This window comes from Stenella coeruleoalba, assembly GCF_951394435.1.
Source record: "Stenella coeruleoalba genome assembly, chromosome: 12".
Lineage (NCBI taxonomy): Eukaryota > Metazoa > Chordata > Mammalia > Artiodactyla > Delphinidae > Stenella > Stenella coeruleoalba.
In genome coordinates, this window is record NC_137158.1 from 79,661,435 (window position 1) to 79,683,803 (window position 22,369).

Below are 22,369 nucleotides of genomic sequence, written 5' to 3' on the forward strand. Positions count from 1 at the left end.
GGTGTTTATTTTATCTACGCATTGCTATGTGATGTTGAGCAAATCACTGACCCTTTCTGGGCTTCAGAATTGCCATCTGTAAAATGAGGGGTTAGAGGAGGCGACCTCATAGCTTCCATGGAACTTTCACCTTGATTAGCTCTAAAGCAGGAGTCCCGGAGGTGAGTCCATCCTTTTGTGCCTTTGCTTCCTACTTTATGTGCACTGTGTTCATCGTGCTTAGCACAGAATACTTTCAATTTCATATTAATTTCTTTTCATTTCAGTTTTTTAGATCTCTTGGTTTTCCCCAGAGTGAAGGACATACAAGAAGGCTCACTCTGCCTCTCTGTCAAATTCCCATGCGGGTGGGGCCAAAGAACACTTACACTGCTGTGTCAGCGACAGGAGGACACTGCAGAGGGGCCATTGGTCCAGTTCCTGCAGCTCAGCTAGTCACCCCTGACCATGCACAGCAGTTACCTTGGCAACCATTGCACTGTGCTCCATGGAGGCCACGGGTCACAACTGCAGATGCCACCACCAGCAGACCCACGCCTTTCTCCCCTCCTCAGCATGCCCTGACTCAGCATCAGTGGCCATGCATCCCGGCCACATGCCGCCAGAAGCAATCAGTTAGATTGAGTCCAAAAGTCAGTGCAAGCGGGGAGGTTCTCTCCCTGTATGTCCACCACACCCAGAATTAGCATTGCACAGAGGGTGGATACCCCCTTCGTGTGACGGAAAAGAACCCATCAGACGCTCCTCAGCATAGCACATGGCAAACATCTCTGCGCCAAAGAGAACATTAGAAAAATGTCAAAGTTAGGTGAATTAAGAATTATCCTCTTTGCAGTTTGAACATATGGGTCTAAGCTCTGCAGACCCCACCAGTGCCTTTAATATGTATTTAAATTACATGGAGTTCTTGTTAAAATGCAGATTCTGGTTCAGAGGTCTGGGATATGGGGCCTGAGAGTCTGAAGGTTTTACAGGCTCTCAGGTGATGTTGACGCCGCCGCTCCATGGATCACATTTTGAGCAGCAAAGCCTTAAATCACACCAGCTCCTACATTACACAAAGCTGACCCTTCCCGATCACTGCCATTTATCATTTCAATAAGGAATCAGAGCAAATATTAGCTGGTTCAGAGCACGCATTTCTACAGGGCAGAGACTACATCTGCTTGGAATAAAGATAATAGCTACAATTTATTGAGAACTTGCTCTTTGCCAGCGCGCACACACACACACACACACACACACACACACACTCCACACAATAGCCTTTGCAATATAGTTGTTACTTAATTAAAATTTTAAAGTAAGGGAACTGAGGCTCAGACCTGTTCTGTGACTTACCCAAAGTCACGCTGTAGGCAAGTAGTCAAGCCAGGACTCAAACCCACCTGTCTTTCTGCAAACCCGTATGCTTCCTCTCACCACGCTTATACCTCTGCTTGGCCCCACCGCCCCAGGCAGCACACAGAAGGGCTTAGCGCATGCCACTGCTTCCCAAAAGCATTGATCTTGCCAGGAGTTTCTGGGTCCCTGAAAGCCACTGCTCCAGGATCGGTCACTAACAAAACCCCAAACAGGAAAATCCCCATATTCACCTCTGGTCAGCCCCACAGCTATCATCTCAGGGATTTGGGTTTTCATTCACTGAACAACGATTTATTAAGTGCTTCCCACATACAAATCACTTGGAGATTAGGAGAAGCAAAAGATAAAGACTCTGGCCTCTTCCTTCTAGCTCCCATGCCTGATTTTTCATCTCTTCTCTGAGTCTCCAGCAGGATCAGAGTTTTTGCCCTGGTCTAGGTCCAGACTCTGCCTGTCTTGTCATCAGCTGGGAAGGCTTGCTATCGGAACCAAACTTCAAAGGTGACACTAATGGAGACAGATATTCCGGGGCTGGCATGGTGGGGTAATGAGGGTCCACAGCAGGCTGATCTGAACTGTGACAGAAAGGCCAGTCTCTGGAGTCAGACATCTGGCTCAAAGTTTAATTCCAGCACTTACTAGAAGGGTGGCATAGAAAAACGATTTAACCTCTATCAGAATCAGGGTCTGTTTTTTTTGTTTTTTTGTTTTTTTCTATTTTCCTCTGAATGGGATTATTAGCACCCATGTCAAAGGCCGATTGTACGACTATGCCAGTTTCACAGGGCCAGGCACATGATGGGTACTCAGTGAGGACTGGTTTCCTACTTTCTGCCCTGAAACTGGTCAAGGTGTGAAAATGAGAAATTCAGGGTGAAATCCAGGAGTAGAAGAAAAGGAGCTAATAGCAGGACAGAGCTGGGGGCAGAAATTATATCTGGTGCTCTGTATGAGAGCAAACAGACCTGATCAGAAAAGGTTGAAGGAGGGACAGAGCAGACAGGCAGACGGCAATCACAGGACCAGGGCCACGCTTGACAACCAGAAAGAAAAAGGAGCCAAAGGCTGAGCCAGCCCCGTTCAACAACAGGGACTCTTCCTGGGAAGCACGTTGTACCAAGGAGCTTGTTGGAACATTTTTCCTCCCTCGCTCTGTCCCTTCCTTCTGTCCCTCCTTCCTTCCTCTCACCATTTACACACACACATGATCTTCTTAAAAAATGCCCACCTGGTGTGCTGCCTCTTGATCTTAAAGGGCATGTCAAGGGCATATAGGACTCTTATTGGGTCCCTAACTCCTCCTTAAGGTCTTCAGATGTATTTCCCAGTGTGCAGTCTTTACCCTTCAGTTCTAGGACATTGTCGAATTTGTATTCCCCATGCTCACTTATGTAGTACACATGCATAAAAATACATTTTATCTCAGGCAAATGGGTTTCACCAAAATAAACACGGGAAGAGCAAGGGATTTTTCTTCCTCTACGTGTTCAGAAAAAGGCAGATTCTGCTGGATGGCCACCAAACCTGTTTCCTCTCTGCCATTTCCCCAGGCTCCAAATTCTGGATGATGGAATGTGTAGATAGAAGCCACAGATGCCAATTCAGGCCTGGCTCATAAAAGCATCCCACACAATCCTGTCTTCAGTTCCGAATGAGGTCAAGGTGGCCTGGAGCCAGGAGATGGCAGAGCCACAGAGAGGAAGCACTCTGGGTCCCTGCTGTGAGGCCTGGGGTAGCCACCTGACCCACAGCAGACTGGGACACAGACAAGAAATAAACCTCTATAAGGTTAAACCCTGACAGGAGGGAGCGTCTGTTATAGTGACTAGCGTGACATTCTTCCTAAATCAGCAATGTGAGCTCTCGACTAATGTTTGCCATCAACTAGTGTCAGCCTGGCCAGCCTCAGTCCCGCTCAGCTGCAGTTGCTAAAGACCTTCCGTCTTCATGGAAGTACAGGCCCACATGATTTATTTCTAACTAAGCAGCCAGCCCTTCCGCAGGTTCAGGACAGATTCTACCGGATTTATCGTTCAGACACTGAGAAGTGACTGACAGTCAGGATGATTCCTTGTCTCCTTGCCCCAGCCAGTCCCAAATGTCTCTGCTTCCTCACTGAGCTGCCCCCTTATATCCCAACATTGAGTTCCACGGTGCAACAACCAACCTGGGCATTCCAGCAAGTCTCTGCCTACGGATTAGGACTGTGGAGGCAGAGGAGGAAAGGAGGGGAATGGCACTGGAAGGTAGACTCAATCCTTCGTATTGCTAAGCTTTACAATGTATTTTCATTTGGTTTTGTGGAACAATCTGGTATCTAAGACAGATCTTCTACCACTCTCTTGCTCTATCACAGATCTCTGATTCTACATTCCAGTCTTCTCCAGCGTTACTCAAGAGCAAGAAATCTCAAACCTTAATGTGTGTGCAAATTTCATGGGAATCTTTATAATATGAAGACTTTGATTCCAGGGGTCTAGGGGGGACCTCAGGTTCCGCATTTCTAACAAGCTCCTAGGTGATGCTGACGTGGCTGATCTACAAGCTTAAGTTTAAGTAACAAAGCTTAAAAGGGAACACAGGACTGATGAAGTGAGTGGATTACACTCCTGAATTCCATCTCGTGCATCTCTGCCTATGACCTCAAGTAAAGGGAATTTCACCTGTTTACATATGATGGGCTTCTTGTGAATCCACTCCACAAGGGGGCTTCCACTTCTGTTTTTCTGTACTGATAGATCACAGTTTGGTACCTAATGTTACCACAGCCAATGACAAGCCCCCAAGAAGTTTCCTCGGCCATCTATATGACAGTAATAATAGGTCAGAGATGAGAAGGAGGGTCACTTTCCAGAATCATGGCAGAGAGAATCTGTATTTCTCTATCAGGAGCCCCAGAGCCATTTCTGAGACACAGAATTTTCAAATCATGTTCCTGGAATGGAGCTTGGAGACCATCTTAGGAATCATCTAGTCCTGTAGTTTTTGGACTTTATTTTAGTTGTAGAATCCTTTCTTCCAATGCAAGCATGCATACATAGAGTTCAAAATAAAAGGAAATAAAAAGTAGGAAGTCTCAGGTGGAAGAAAGATGAGGCTTTCCGACTCTGAGCCCCTTTGACAGAAATGAAAGGACTTGCCCATGTCTTGCATCTCTCAGGTGGCAGCAGCAGGACGAGGATACCTTAATTTCCACTATCCCCATTCATTCGGGGCAGTTTGCAGAGAAGTGGGGTAGTAGAGTGAGAACACAGGCTTGTGTTCAGGTAGATCTGGATGCGAATCATGACTTTACCACTTATTGTCGACCTGACATTGAACAGGTTGCTTTCCTCTTTGCACTTGCATTTTCTCATGAGTTTAACCTAGAAGAAATTCCTATAATCTCGAGTTGTTCAGAAGACAAGACATGAACTTGAAATCCCTGCGTTACAAGCCCTGGCAAACAGTAGGCACTCCAAAACTGGTGATTCTGGTTTATTGTCCTCATATGAATATACCTGACATAAAAATTGTCTCAAGTTTCACTCAGTTTCCTCGGACCCCAATCATGTTAAGGAAAACCCAACCTCAGATACGTTTGACATCCATAGAGGAGGATTTTAGCATGAACTGAAGGGGGCTAAGATCATGCATCAGAGAAAAGCCCAGGCCATGTCCTCAACCCTAAACATCTTTGAGATCTACATATACAGGGCCAGTGATGTCACTTATGATGGAGAGGTCCAGGGCCAGCTATAGGAGCCGATTCTGCCAGGCATCTGCCTGGGAGAACCATACTAGAGAAAATTAGATTATTGCTCTGCCCTTTGTGCTTTGTAAGAATTTTAGTGAGGTCTTTGTACATTTTGTCCAACCACGCTTTTGAAGAGAGTCTTCATTATAAAAGAAGGGATTGGGGGGAATTCCCTGGCGGTCCAGTGGTTAGGACTCAGCGCTTTCACTGCTGTGGCCCGGGTTCAGTCCCTGGTCATGGAACTTAGATCCTGCAAGTCACACGGTGCAGCCAAAGAAAAAAAATGTTTTTAATTAAAAAAAATATATATATAAAAAAGAAGGGATGGGGGACAAGAACCTGTTATACACTTACATGTTACACAGCTTACAACTAGGGACAATTGCAAATGTCATAGAAATACACAATAGATATGGGCTCAAACCCTGAGTCCTGTAGAAACAGCTAGATATTAAAGATAAAAGTCGAATGTGGTGTAAGGGAACAACCTCAGATCTTCATTTGGGTTATCAGCCATTTTCCCCTAAAAGCCAACGACCCACAGATACTACTACAATTTCTCTGCTTGAGGTTGGAGAACCAGACATCAGAACTGCTTGGAATGCCCACTGCAAGGTGCAGATGCTGGTGCCCTTGCAGATTGACTGGGTCTGGATCTACGAGAATAGCAGCCAGGAAGCTGCAAGTCAAACCAGCTTGAAAGGAATTCCTATGTCGATACACAGATGTTTGGAAACTCCTTTGTTGAGGGGTCATGGTTATTTTCTCTTTAATGAAGATGAGTTTACCAGGTTTGCCATTGCTTTGATTTAGGTACCTGGGTGTCTGGAGACAGGTTTTTGGGTCGGCTCTAGCAAGGGTCAATGGGAGCTTGGGGTAGCCAGAGATCTTCTGGAAGGGGGAGAAAGGTGCAGCATTGAATGGGAAAGGTAAAGAAGTAAGGGTGCAGGAGAGACGAATTCTTGCTGTTACAGCCTCCGGGTTCAGAGCCCTCCAGCCTCCCCTCTCTCTGATGCAGCCACTCCAGGGAAATCACACCTGCTGGATTCCCTCTCCTGATGCCCCCGTTGCCCTCCTCCCTCGTCCTCCCCATAGAAGTCAGGTGCCCTCTTAAAGTCATAAAATCCCAGCTTCCTCAACTACAAACTCTGGAAGCAAATTCAATTCTTCATCTTTTTCTTGGGTGCCAGGGGTTCTTCTTTGCCTCTGTGACAGAGCCAATCATCCCCTTGGAGCACATCTCTCCACTGGCAGGTATCGCTCACACCCGGACTGTTCTCCTGCATGGCACCTACAGCATTCTGCATCAGTGGTTCTTAACCTTGGCTGCACAACTGAATCACTAATGAATTTTAAAAAATAATGATTCCTGGGGCTTTCCTGGTGGCGCAGTGGTTGAGAGTCCGCCTGCCGATGCAAGGGACACGGGTTCGTGCCCAGGTCCGGGAAGATCCCACATGCCGGGGAGCGGCTGAGCCCGTGAGCCATGGCCGCTGAGCCTGCGGGTCCGGAGCCTGTGCTCCGCAATGGGAGAGGCCGCAACAGTGAGAGGCCTGCGTACCGTAAAAAAATTTAAAAAATAAAAAAAATAAAAAATAAAAAAATGATTCCTGGATTCCAACTCTAGAGGTTCTGAATTAATCGGTCAAAGGTGTGCCCTGGACACTGGCATTTTAAAAGGGTGTGCAGGTGATTCTAATTTGCAGCCAAGGTCAAGAGTCACTTCTCTAGACCCAAGAACTGTTACACTGCTAAGAAATGGACAGGACGAATGCTGCTCAAAACGGACCACACATCAGCATCACCAGGGGAACTTTAAAACTCACCCAGTCCTGGACCCCACTCCAGACCAAATAAATCAGAATCTCCTGAGGTGCCAACCCAGTGTCAGTATTTTTCAAAACCTCCAGGTTGATTCTTATATGCAGCCAGGATTGAAAACCACTGGTGTAGACCAAAGGTGTGACCAGAAGCAATCGCTAGAGAAAGATGACTGAGGAATATGGTGGAAGCAAAGGAATAAGGAAAAATACCCTCCACTTACATGGCCGTAACAATGAGGGTCTTTTTTCAGACTCTGATTCTACTTCATGTATTTGCCTACCTTTTCCGACTGTTAGTTGGTTACCTGCCTGCCAATATTCGTGCATAGGTTCTAGGAATTTACAGTCAATAAAGTATCCCACCTGCAGACTTAAACAGGGCTATTATCTGGCACAAGGTGTGATTGCTTCTGTATTGCAAAATGACTTTATCTGCTGGTCTTTCTCTCGCTCAGTCTGTGGGAGAGAAGAGAGCTCAGCAAACTGAGAGCAAAGCTAGTGAGCCCGGCTGAGGAAATTTATTTGTGATTTCTGAACATCCACTGCTTATTGTTCATCTTTTCCGAACATTTGAGATCATTACTAACTATATATATATATACACATACACATATATATACATACACATATATATATACATACACATTATTTTTATTGTGGATATTTATTTTTTCTCTATTTTTGAAATCTCTAAAACTACTTTGTTACATGTTTATCACATGAACCAGGGGGACGTGTTAGTAATATATTCTGTTTTTAGAGGGGAACTATTTGGCACTAAAAAACAAGGTATATACATTAAGAAATAAAGATCAAGGAGAGATGATTACTCAAGACTACAGTAAGACTAAGGAAAAGCCAGAGTAATGAAAATGGTCTACAAGCCTTTAATGCCCAGATTCACTGGTTATTCCAACTGTCCTCATATCTTTTTCTTCAAATTTCCGACTAAAAAACACTGTTCATTTTTGAAAACACTGGGGTTTAGTTTACAGATTTTGTAATCTCCCTTGATGTCCCTGTATCTGCAGCCTTCTTATTGCCTATGCCCATCTCTTTTTCTATAGGGTGGGTACCAAGGGGACAAAAGGGGTTTCTGGAACTGTCACTCCCTTTTTTATGTAGTGACTATACTGATAAAGTCTCAATATTGGGGGGTAGGAAATAGTAATTAAATTAATTTGGAGATTATCTTTAGAGTTTAAGTATAATTAGTTCTAAGTTATGTGAGTATTGTAAATATTTTTGAACACCTCTCTCACATCCATGCCTCTTTAACTGCATGTTGACTTCCCATTGGGTAATATTCCTCTCGGGGTCACTCTATCAGGTGCAGAACAGCTGAGTCTGAACAAAGAATTACGCAAACAAGCCATATTTGCAGGAAGCAATCTGTCAAAGGGATACGGTGAAGGAGAAAGTCAGATTGTGAACAGGCCTATGGTTACCAAATTCTGCTAACTGAAGAGAGGTAAGGAGTAAGGAATTTTCTCTCACACACAACCTTATGGAATAAGAAGAATTCCTAATAGCCATGATTCTGACCTCTTCACAACAGGAATTTCTTGCAAATAGTTAGGAGCAATAATAAAAAAATTTTTAAAAAGAAATCAGCATAGAAGCTAAACAAAAATAGTAAAATAGCAAAGAAAAACAAAAGAATCAGCAAAAAGCAGTGACAGGAAATGCTAGGAAATTAAAGTACCCAAGAGCGAAAGTTGTTTTTAATTTTTACTTTCAAAACTACTTAAAACTTTTTAATCTAATTTTTTCAATATAAAATCTCATAGAAATATTTTGGAATGTTTTAAATTTCACTGATAGTGAACGCAAAGTTTTTAAGATATCTGTCCTAAGAAACTCTTCTACCAAATGGAACATTTTGATATGCTCCAGGAGTGCACTAAACTCTAGTTGACACAACCTCAGAGGAAGAAAGCAGTCATCAAAGTTAAAATGCAGAATACGACCAGTAGAAGTATCTACTTAAAAATACTTCTCTCTTCCTGTACAGGGATTGGAAACTTCTATTTGCCATATTGGGAAAAAAAGTATTGGGAAGTTTCATACCGCAGTTTCTTTTTCTTCCTCTGAAAGAAGGGAATTATGAGAGAATTGAAAACCAGTAGAGAATGATATCTGTTCGTAAGCCATGTATGCAGTAGTTCAGCAAGTAATTCCTTAAACTGCCCTTGTCAATCTGATCTGCAGTGCTGGAGCTATGACCAGGCCTCCAATGCAATGAACTCCAAGGTAAGAATGAAATTAACACAGGAAGAACCACGCTAAGAGTTTTTTGATCAACCCACTCCTAGATTAAGCTGTGACTAATACCATTTACAAAACAAAAATAAAGTGAACTGATCCTTTAACTTTGTTTTCATTAAAATCTTGCTTTCAATGTATCATTATTAAACCTGATCCTTGAAAACATTGCTGTCTCCATAGATTTTAATTCTGCAAATAAGGTCTGGAAAATTCATGGGTATGAGAGTAGTGAGCTTGAATAGATATCTGAGACAGGAATCTTAGCATCCTTAATTACAGGTTCTGTTATTTAAACAGTGAATAAACCAATTCAGATCATTTCAACAAACATTTATTTGGATCATTCAATATGAAGAGATCTATGATTTTACAAAGCTAAATATATGTATGATGGTGAATATTATTTTATATTAAGGTAGTTAAGAACTAGAAGAGGCTCTAATGAACCCAGAAAATGCATTTTTTAAAGGAGAGAGAGGGAAAAAATTGAGTTTTTACTGAATTACTGTGACAAATACAGTCAGTTCTGCTATAATGTGACATATGTGTTCCTAAATATCACCATATCACCGCACTATGCAAAATCACACAGTAAAAACCACAAGATTTATGGAGAAAACGAGATAAGGACACAATACTCAAAAACTTAGTCAGTGACACATTTTTAAAAATTAAAAAATAAGAACCTATGTAAAACAGTAGTACATATGTTAAATGGTTTAGAAAGTATATATACTACAATAAATACAGCATTCTACCATCCTACGGTTGTGTGCACCATGAGGTTGCTGTTTGTGAGTTACTGTGAAGTGGTGGCAGGAAGGTTATCTGAACAGGATGGGAAGTTGTGACCCTGCTCACCTTGTGCATGGCTGTGGCTCATCACACACGTGGTGGACGGAGACGGCCGGCCGCTATTTGAGGCGTGTGCCTTTTGTGTACAAGGCTTGGTTCAGCTGGGTGCAGTTTTCTGCATTCACCTAGTGTTTCTTACTGATGAAATCACATGCAAGCCTACATAAACAAAATTCACTTTGCATTCAAATCGTTCCCTAATAGGTCACTAGCACTGGAACAAATTCTTGGTTTCAACATAAGCCTTATAGCAGAACTGACCTACATATATTCATATACCAGTCTTTTGCAAAACAATGTTCTTCCTCAAAGTTTATCTAATTATTGTTTGTGTCTAAGCAATTCAAAAAATGTAATATCCAAAAAATTCATTGGTGGTTTTAAAATAAGAACAATAACACCAATTGCTAAAGCTGAATAATTGTCCCACTCCCAGCAGCAGGTTCTGCATTCCACCAGCATCTTCAGGCTCCAAAGCAACCTAGTTTACAGCCTGTGTATCTAGAACCAAGGCCCTCCGCCCGACCTGAGAGAGGTTTCCTTTGTCTCTGACAATGAGCTGCACATACCTAACTACCTGGAAAAGCGCTTCTACTCAAGATACACTGGTTCCCCCTTAAGCCTTGGTTTCGCTTTCTGAGGTTTCATTTACCCACAATCAACCGTGGTGTGAACATATTAAATGGAAAATTCCATAAATGAACAATTCATACGTTTTACATTGTGCATGGTTCTGCGTAGCGTAATGAAATCTGGCGCCATCCCACCCAGGAGATGAATCCTCCCTGTGTCCAGCACATCCACACCCGTCAGTCACTTAGCAGCCGTCTCTGTTATCAGAGCCACTATCGTGGTATCTCACTGCTTGTGCTCAAGTAGCTCTTATTTTACTTAATAATGGCCCCAAAGCGGAAGAGTGGTGATGCTGGCAATTTGGATATTCTTTTATCATGCCTAATTTATAAAGTAAACTTGATCTTAAGTATATATGTACAGGGAAAAAACCCGATAGACACAGGGTTTGGTACTCTCCATGGTTTCAGTCAACCACTTGGTCTTGAAATGTACACCCCTCCCCCATAAGGGGGACGCCTGTAGCATTGCATATTGGGGGCGGGGCATCGAACACAGCATCCTGCAATTTATCTTCCTTTCATCCTCCCATCCCTCTTTGCGCAGCCCCTTAGAATAAAAGTCATCATTTGCCCCGATTTATCAGTTTAACATTGGCCATCTCCTATCTCACATGTGGTGGGCATTGTGGCACAACAAACAGTCAAAGCCCTTTAATATTTATGTAAAAACCTAGCTTTCCCCAAACTATCTGAATTATTTACCCTGAGTAAGTGCACATTAAGTCACAGGCTAATGGGTGGCGCACTTTTTTATATGGACTCCTATCCCAGTAAAGCATTATGACTGTCTGGTAGTGGTGAGTCCTGAGGGTGAATGAGCCTGTCCATTCTCTGTAGGAGACAAGCTTTCCTGGGTTATGTCATAAAGAAAAATAGGAAAGAGAACCCAAAGCAAAAGCTACAAGAATACTCTGCACACATTTCTTTCCCAAGGCACACATGTCACCCAAAGGATGGCACAGAGCGCAAACACCATTTTGACGCTGAAAGCAAGTGTATTTGCCTCGAGATAACTCCACCAACTTCTCTTTATATGTTTCAACTTCCTTTTGCTTGGCTGTACGTAAATTATTCTGTGGGGTTTTAATTCCTACAAAAGAGAATATAATCCAATCTTCTGCTATAAACGCAACTACAGTTTCATTCATGTGCCAAGCAGCAGGGAGAGAAATCAAACAGTTGCCCGCCCACCCCCACCCCCCCACCCCCGCCCCGTGAATTAAATTAATCTATATGCCCCAGTTTCCTAACACTAAGCCCACCTCAGACAACAGACTGGGATTTAACTCTTTCCTGTCAAGTCTTCATCGTAAGCAGTCAGATTGCATTCTTCTTCTTACTTCTCACCCCATTACTCACAAAGAACATCTTTTCCCATGAAACCTGAGCTAACATACTTGGCAACCAATGCTGGAGTTAGCAGTAAAAAGTCAGGTCTCGCCTTCAGAACATTAGCATACAAAATATGTCTACAGCAGGGGAAAAAAAAATCTGTCAATTGCAGGAGCTGTACTCCACTGTCTTAAACGTTGCTGTCCTCGGTCAGAATGCTCCCCAATCCCGACCTGGAGAGAATGCAGGTTCAGATCATGGTACCCTTTGGGAGCGACTGTGGGCCCTGGATAGGAAGGAAAACGCCAAAACTACATTCCAATTAGTTGCTACGGAAATGGGGGGAGGGTGTCTTTTAGACAAGTCAAGATAAATGAGGGAAAACAGTTAATGACTGTACACTTTGCAAGAACTGTTAATTTCAGTAAACCTGACTCAGGAAAGGATAAATCCCAACACTAACCCTCACTGTCATATTATGAAGAAAACTAGGTGAAGGAATCCAGACTAAAGGGAAATAGGAGTCGTTGTACAATATCCTGAATTTATCGCATCCCACCCAGCGGTCAGTTAGGCAGGCAAATGAACAGCTGAAAGGCTCCACTGAACCATAATCCCCAATCGTTACACTTAAATGGCTCCTCTCAATATAAAGGAGGCTCTTCAATAACCATAGATCTAATTTCTGTTAATTTTATGTAACCCTTAACAGAATCATTAACATTCGTGGAACCCACTCCACATGCAGCCCCTCCCTCCCCTACTCCCCTCCTTTCTCCTAAGAGCATTTCTCTTGAAAATTTAATTATTACCAGCGGAATTCCTGCACTTACTAAAGGCTTTTGCAATCAAATCAATAGTTGATGAAAGAGTGGTCCAAAAAAGCCATGTTAAATGCATCCTCCTGCTTCCTTTTCCACGTCATCTGTGTGGCTCCTTTCCTGATGTTACAACTGGAGACCCTCAAAATAACATCACTTTCAGGGAGTTAACATGTCTACATGTTATCCAGAGGTGGCTATTATATATTTATAAGGGCTCCCCTATACGCCTCTTCTGTATTTATTAAGTGCTCTAAGGATCTGTTTGGCTTATACCAACGACGACAGACTGATCTGAGAAATCAAGAAGGAAATACTCAAGTGCGATCTGGGCAGAAAGAGAAATGTTCGTGCTTATTGTGACTGCTACAAAGAGAGGGGCCGATTTTCTGTGTTATTTAGAAATGAAAATAAGTCGTATCCTCCCCTTCTTGCCCTACTCTTATACTCCCCACCATTCTGCTCTAATGGAAGAGCCCAAAAGCTGCGCCATCTCTCTCTGTGTTTTTCCACCTGTGGAGAGTCTCCAGCACAAAAGAACATGGCTTTGGGGAGACAGAGATGCTTCAGTGTTGTTGTGTCCTCTGCTGCTATTGGTGGGATGGGCTTTGGTGCCTTAATTAGACGACTGTTGCATCAGAGATGGTTCTATAAAGAAAACATTTTATCCAGGCCGCATGTAGTGTAGCTCATGGCATTTCGCACCACTCCCCATATATGAACATTTTTTAGACATGTGGTACATATATATTTATAAATGATTACCTGGTTCTCCAACAGAGCGGTCAAAGGGAACAGCAGACAGTGCGATGCATGACTGTACTGTGCACATTATTAAACTATCAGAGATCAGGCTGGGGAGGTGAATTTAGATGAATTCTCTGGATAAACATCCAGAGTTGTCTCCTAAAGGGCTGAGAGCTGAATCCTAATATATAGACCCAGGTGTGCAAACACGATTCCGAGCCTCTAATCTAAGTAATATGGGAAGGAGTCACACATTATCTGGAAAATTTAGCCTTCCACTATTTTCCTGCTAAATTGTCCAGATAATTACTTCAGTTTTTCATTCCACTTTGACTTAGAAACCTAGTCACAGGATAATAACTGGTCATTGTACAGGGCAGAAGCTTATTAGCTTATTTATTTATAACTCTCGTCTATCAATAAGCAACTCCTATGTGCCTTGCACTGCCCTCAGGAAGTTATATTCTAATTGAAGTCAACACTTAGACTCTAGAAAGATCAGTGAACATGAACAAGAATCCATTAAGAGCTAGATTTAGTGAGAGAGAATATGATGCTATAATTGCTGAGGAGCCAGAACTCTACGCAGTTTTCCTAGAGGAACCGGGTTTGCCACAGACACTAATAGAGCCCTGACTTTTCCCACGTCACACACAGAGAACGATGTCTGTGTGTACATCACAGGGTAAACTGATGCTACTTACAGCCAGTGACAGCCAGAGCCACCAGCCACCCCGGGACGGAGGAGATCACTCATCACTGCTGGTCATCCATTCAAAGCCCTCCAGGTCAGACACTTTGCTTTCAATCAGGTGTAGGCTGGGAACTAATTAGGCAGAGGGATGGCTATAAGAAGAGAGAAGAAACAGGTGATGTACACTAATGTGCAGTTCTTTGAAGAGGAGGTATAGCTTTTGCAAAAAGAAATGTAACCAGGAAACAAAGCCTCAGGAGACAGTGTAGTGCAGTGGTTAGGTATCCAGACTTTAGAATCAGAAAGTTCTGTGTTTAGACTCTGCCCTACCACAACCTAGGTGGGTGCCCTTGGGCAAATTAACTTCTCTAGGCTTCATTTTTCTAATCAGGACAACAGGGATAGCATAGTACCTATCTATTAATATAATTGTTCCTATCCACCTATGTTGTGAAGAATAAATTAGATACTGTGAATAAAGCACTTTGCACAGAGCCTGGTGCATGGAATGTTCAATAAACATTAAACTCTTAATGTTGCTAAGTAATGTTTGGAGCCAAAGGTCAGTGCTTAGGGGGTAAAACTGAGGGATGAAATGTGAATTTTCAGAAAATGGGGATATGAAAACATTTTGTATATTTGCTGGTACAGAAAGAATATAAAGGGAAAAAGTAATTCATTTGAACACAGAAGCTCTGGTCAAAGCAGAGGATCAAAGAATGTTTTTAGCAGCTATCTAGGGTCAATTAGGACTCCTGATTCAGAAGACACATTCAAACCCTTATCTTCGAAGTAGCCCACTTTCTATTCTCCCACAGTGTTTGTGTGTTCACTTTGCAGATGCTTGGACAAGCAGATAAAGATTTTAATGCAATTGCCAAAGGGGCTACCCATCACTGTCTTTCCAGCTGCACTGTCTTCACCAAGGGATCACCCAAGCACCATCAGATTAATGTGGAGAGAAGAATAATGGACCATAAATATTTGAGGACTACCCAGAAAAAGTACAAGAAATTATCTATTACCCATTGTGCAGCCAAACTGAAGTAAAAGTTAGTTATGGAATTTGAGATAATGTTGAATTTCACTGTAATATCAAAGAATATAATTACTTGTGACATATAAATATACAAAATCTCCAAAAGGAGAAAATAAACGATAAATTTTCAGGACCTAGCAGGCCACCAAGTACAAAGTAAACGACTGATTTAGGTTGGTGATAGATGGTACCTCCCTATTTGCGACATGTATTAATCAAAAATTTCTCAGGAAGAAAAAAAGTCTGCAATTGGAAGTGTCATTAATTGCACATTTCATCTTGTTATTTAGAAGTAGACATTTCAATGCCTAAAATGAAATGTTCATATAAAATACATTATAAAGCACTTCATTTACAAGTTACTGTACATCTATATATCACTCTGAACTTCTCCATCACCCAGGAAACTACAAGAGCATTTTTAACTTCACTTTACAGATGAAGTCAAATCTAAAGAAATTTAGTGATTTTGACTGTCGACCATGGGATTTGGAAAGCATGGGGTCAGGACTAGAACCCAGGTCCTCCAACTAGGATCCCCTCTTCATCATATATTCTTCTATTATGGAGTCATTATTCTAGGTGCAGCAGAGGTCAAGGCTGAGTATTAGTACAACTGTCCCCACAGAGCAGCTGGGGACACCAATCCAAGTAACACACTGGGCCAAGTTCAGAAGCATAAGCGCACAGGCACAGTGGCAGCCAGTCAGGTGCACTGGCTCCAAGGATCGCTGTTGAAGGGGGTTGTGGAATACGAGCCCTGAGGAACCCTAAATGAAGCACTAAGGAGTGTGGGATTTATTCCATAGGTAATCAAGAGCCGTCAAAGGGGTTTTTAAAGAGGGAGTGACGTAATTAAAAATGTTCCAAGTCTGGCCGGGTTGGAGCCTGGATTTCAGGGAGAAGTGCTGCAGGGGGTGTGCAGGTAGGACAACAAATGGGAACAGCTCCCTGGGAATGTCTTCTATGATAGCTCAGGGCCAGCCTTGTCTTGCATTCTTCTAGAATGTGGACACTAGCTCCTCCACTGGACTGTGAATCCTTTGCAGGAGCTTGTGTTCTATTTACCCTCATGTTCCCAGGCTGCACGGTATGGTGAGTAATACTTGGCTAAAACTGCCTGCAGGACTTCCCCTCCCCCATAGTCCAATATAACATCAACAGGGACAAAGCTAAGGCATCATTCTGCAGGCAAATACCACTTCTCTTCCCATTTTTCTCTCCTGATAAATATGACACTTCCATCCCTCGGGTTTTCCAAAATCTGGCTTTCATTTGAAATACTGACCTCTCCCTCATCTCCAGTCCCCACCCTGTTTGTTTTCTGGCCCACTACTTGGCTGGCAGGATCTTAGTTCCCCAACCAGGAATCGAACCTGGGCCCATGGCGGTGAAAGCGCCGAGTCCTAACCACCGGACAGCCAGGGAGCTCTCCCCCAATCCCCTTTCAGTTCATCCCTATGCAATGCCTCCCTTAGCATCCCTCATGTCTGTTCCCTTCACTAATTATGGTTTGATCAGAAACTCCTAACTATATCCTGTCTGCAAATGTACCCCTTTTGAATTTGTCCTCAACACTCCTACCAGAGGCATCATTATAAAACGAAAAGATGCCTATGGCACTGCTTCAAACCCCTGGTTGGTCCGCCATGGCCCAGAGTACCCTGGACTACTAGCTGGAGTCCAAACTCTTCATCATCACACACACGCAAACCCTCTGTGACTGACCCTTCATCATCACACACACGCAAACCCTCTGTGATCTGACCCTTCATCTCTGACCTGTTATCTCCAATCACCCAGCCGCAATCAGACGACCCACCTCGGCACTCAGGAGCAAGCCTTCTCCCACATGCCACACCTTAGTGCCCCCCCCCCCAAGCCCGCCCACACCCATTACCTGCCTGGAGATCTCTGGATTCATCCCATGTTTACCCTCTCCTCTTCCTAGAAAGCTTAACTCATACAGTCACCAACACTACCAGGCCCTCAAGGCAGAAGTCATATCCCTCCTTTCATGAAAGCACTTCTATCCACTGCTTACCTTTGCAAGAGTTCTTATCATACTGTATTAAAGGCATTTATTTTCATGCTACTTTAGGGCAGGGATGCTGCCTAATTCCTTTCTCTTTCCTGTTTGTATTTAACAGGTACTCTTTAAACATTTATATGTATTAGTGCATACATATTTTTCAAAACTAAATGATTGAATGAACAAATGGATAAATGTTGACAGATTCTTTTCTTCTCTATCCTCAACGGTATGAATTCAGTAACACCTACCTATAGAATCTGACAGCAGACATTTGAGAGATATAGAAACACATACTTATATATTAAGGAGTGTGTGTGTGTATGTGTGTGTGTGTGTGTGTGTGTGTGTGTGTGTGTATATTCTCGTATTTTAGAATCAATTTCATTATGATATGGTTACACTTTACACATAAAAAGCAACTTAGCATTTAACTTTGGATGTGAATATATATGTAGTAAGATTTAGAGCCTATCATTAAAATGTAAATCTCCACATTGCTTTAAATGAATTAGAAAAAACTTTCCTTTTATTGGTTTCATTGCTCTTCCTTAGATCAAAACTTTAGCCTCTACATTTTGAAAGCACAAGTTAGAGACGTCTTTGGTGAATGGGTTAACGTAGAGCCATTGGCTTACCAACGGACCAAATGCCCAGTCTACCAAGATAGACTGTATTTGGTGGGGCTATTGGACAACTAAGGCTAATTAAGCCCATCACAGTAACTTTCAATGTTTTATTTTTCCCCCCTTAAAGCTTCAAATTGGATATTTGTTAAGTTACCTGGAAATATTCTTAATAAAATACAATTGTACTGTTTTGAATAGTACAATGCCTGACACAAAGGACACTCTTGATAAACACTTGTTATTGTCAAATAACTCCTTCCTGCTTGATTATATAATTCCTGAGAGCAGGAAGTATGCTATTAACAGTGCAGCCCATCCAGCCAACCACTCTGCTCAATGTTCGTTGAATAAGTGTGTGCTCATGGGCATTTGAAATTGGGCAAGACAGACACATTCTTCAAATGGTATTTCTGTTGGTTCCATTACCTTAAGAATCGAGTTCATTGGTCTCTGTAGGTACCAGTCATTATTAAATTGAACACTCTACTTGACTATTACAGGTACAAATCAAGTCCACGCGCACAAATGCTAGCTTCCATCTGGCACGAGAGACCTAAATGTGAAATCTGAGCTATTGTCTAAGGAGAAGTCAGCCTCAAAATCAGGGAATAGAAACAGTGATCCCTAAATGTTGTTTCTTCATCTGCAACAGTGTAAGTCACAAATAAGTAAAGTGAAGAGTATTATCACTGTTAACTGTTTCAGGTCACCATCTGCAGAAAGAACACAACAGAATGGAAATTGCTTCTATAAAGTATTCAATACAATTTAAACATCTCATGATATGCAATGGGGCTCTCCAAGATGTGCCAGATGCTATTAAATACAGCATGCTCTATGGGAAAATCATGCAAAGTACATTCACCAATTGAATTCTACCGCAGGGCATAAAGGGCCGAATACACAAATGAACCCCCATTACTTTGGTCTTTGGGCATTTTTCCTTGTAGCTTTCAGATACAGAACATGAAAAATAAAAATAAGAACAAACATAACGCCTTTATTTTTCAGTCAACAATATGTTTTCAAAGCATCCCACAGTTATAGCACAAAATACACCATAGTGTGTACCCATCTCCTGTTTAACAAGAATGAGATTTGCTATTCACATTTATATTGGTTTTGCTTAGTACAGCAGCCTTGGGAATTGTTTACTGAAGAAGCCACAATGAGAAAGATGCACAGTAGCTAAAAATAATTATAGGCACCCATTCATTTGTTAAAACCATTTTATAAGTCAACAGATGCTGATTAAATTCAGGGAAGTTCTTTAATCTGAATGTGGCAATTAACGTTTGCAAAACTTATTCTGTTTTGAGGAGACTTTTCACTTTTTCCATATTATCCTTTTTAAAAAAGTACCTTACCTACAAGATCCTTCAAGGTAGGGTTAGGTGAGGCAAGTATCATTTAATAGACAAATTGTGAACAGGAGGAAACTAAGGTTCCCAGAGATTGAGTGATTTACCCAAGGACACAAAGGAACAAGAACCTCACACCCAAGGGCTCTGCGTATACCTTTCCACCACACCCTGTATATTTTCAAACTCCCCAGGGCCTCTTCCAGAGCTGCCCAGGGAAGGAGGCAGTGGCTGGACTGGATCCACAGTCCCCGCCTCCCCGCCCAGGTCCCCAGGCTCTGAGTATATCTCTTTTATGTATCATTCACTTGAAAACAAAATCTTTCACTTAAAAAAGTTACTTTTTTTAAGCTTAAAAGCCTAGTCACTAAACCCAGCTGCTTATGAAAGGAACCTTAGTGTTAAGAATACAGAGTAGAAAATCCATGTGCTGAAATTGCAAGGCTGGGGAGGTAAAATCCAAAATATAGCACCCTGAGAAGACAGCAGGAGCCTAAACAATGCGCCAAAATCAGGGGTCATGGTCACTGTCTGTCTTTTTTTTTTTTTTTTTTTTTTTAGCGAACAGAGAATAACATTTGTTTTATTGGAGGTTAACAGAAACATGTGACCTGACCTACCTGCACAAGAACAAAGGATTCAGACACCAAGGAGTTTGCAACAACTAACCACGTCCCTCCCTCACCTTGCCTTTAAAAGTTCTTTGCTAGGGGCTTCCCTGGTGGCGCAGTGGTTGGGAGTCCGCCTGCCGATGCAGGGGACACGGGTTCGTGCTCCGGTCCGGGAGGATCCCACATGCCGCAGAGCGGCTGGGCTCGTGAGCCATGGCCGTTGAACCTGCGCGTCCAGAGCCTGTGCTCCGCAATGAGAGGCCCGCGTACCGCAAATAAATAAATAAATAATTTTTTTTAAAAAGTGCTTTGCTGAAATCCTTCAGGGAGTTTGGGGTTTTTGGGGCATGAGTCACCCATCTCCGTGCATGGCCTGAAACTCCATCGTTTCGGTTTGTCTGGCCTCACTGTGCATCGGGCACAGGAACTTGCATTCAGTAACAATACCGAGAGGACCACTGTCATGAAGGAGGGACACTGCTGGCTCCTCCGGCCACTGAGACCCTGGTCACACCAAGCTGGCCTCTATGTGTGCTTCACTCAGAGAACCCCTAAATCAAGTCACCAACGTGCCCTCTGCAGTACCCACCCTTCACCCTCACCATTTTTAAGAACTGACGTCTTTGTTGATAAATATTCCCAGGCTGAGGCGTGCAAGGGGGGCCAGTGAGTACCTGGATGGTAGGTCAGGGGGGTGGTGAGTTTGTCCAGGTGGGATACAAGGGAAGTCTGAGGGAAGGGGAAGAATTACAGAGGTTTCTTGCCTGACTGACACAGATTAATGGAGGTCATGCTCCCTGAATGAATTCAGGAGAAACAGGCAGTAAGAGGAGGAAGGTTAGAGATGCACTAAATTTGAGTCTTATCCTCAGGACCCACTTCCATAGACTCCTCTCAACAGGAGTCTATTCTTCCAGCCTGGCATATAGTCAACCCATCAACTCCAACTCACATGAAAATGATTTGCTCAATCGCCTGTCCATCAAATAGAATTGGTTTGCTTTAAGCGGGGTTAGACATAACTCACAAAGCTGCTGGCATCTTTTTGTAGAAGTAGATGGGAGATTCTTTTTCAAAGCTGTAAACATCTGTACTTAAGACCTGGCCTGGCTAAGGCTCCCGCTTACAGATATGTAGGGTTGAGCTAAAGAGTCTTAAAAATGGAGCAGCCGTTTGGTGACATCAAACACAGAAGAATTTTCCAGAGAGCCCACTCTGTGACAAGTGTGTATTTTATTCATACACCCTAAATCATCTTTCGTGTGGATAAGAAACTGGCATACAGGTTGTTAGAAGGAGAAGAAATATAGAGCGTGAGGTAGAGTGATGGTAGCAGAAGAAACATGTTGAGATAGTATTTACGGGGGTGAATAGATGTAGAAACATCAGTGAGAATGTTGAGTGTAGAACCAAGTGGAGCCATTAACAAAGATAACGATATCAGACTGGTAATATTGTTGGGGGCGGGGGAATAGTCCTGAGGGGACCCACTGTGGTTGTTAATAGGCGTCAACATTGTACGGTTGAGGCAGTAGTGGGATTAGAAGGGGAAAAAGGGTACAGGAGTAGTCACACGCTAGGAGTGAGTTTCAAAGCCTGGGAGGAGAGGAGATAACCTGGAAAACCTGGAGATGAGTAGAAAAGATGATCAAGACGGTTAGGAACTTGGACTCTCTGGAGTTAGAATGCCTGAGTTTGAATTACAGCTCTGCCTTTTACTAGCCCTGTAATCCTATCTCGGTCGATCATTTAACCTCTCTGTCCTGCAATAGCCTCATCTGGAAAATCAGAATAATGGTAGCTGCTAAAACATAGATTAGTTACATTAATATAGAGAAAGCACTGGGAAGGATTTTGGAGGATACTTCGTGCTCAAGAAAGTGCTCAAGAAAATAATATGTGTTAATAATAATGGCAGTAGTCATAATATAACATAAATGGATGTTTACATTTGAGGAAGAAGATAAAAGAAAAAAAGAGTAAAAGAAGAAGAAAGAGAAATCAAAAGGGGGAGAACCTGCAAAATGAGTTGTCATGGAAACAAGGAGCTGCGAGGATTTCAAGCCCGAGAAGATCATGAACGATTTAAATGCTAGGGCAAGGTCAAGGGAAATTATACCTGAGAAAAGATCCTAGATTTGGGAGGTTGAAGGTCATCGATAACCTTCAAGAAAGAGGTCTCAACAGACCATTGGAAACAGTGCCAATGTTGAAGGGATAGAGAGAGGAGTATAGGATAAGAAACAAGAAGTGCTGACTACTCACTCAAGAATTTTAAAGGTAAAAAGAAGGGGAGTTCCTAATGGGGATGGCAGAGTATAGGGAAGATTTGTTTTAACATTGGAAAATATTAATACATCAAAAGACAGAGAAAAGACCCATGGCAAGAGAGAGGATGAGGAAACAAGTTAGAAGTATAGA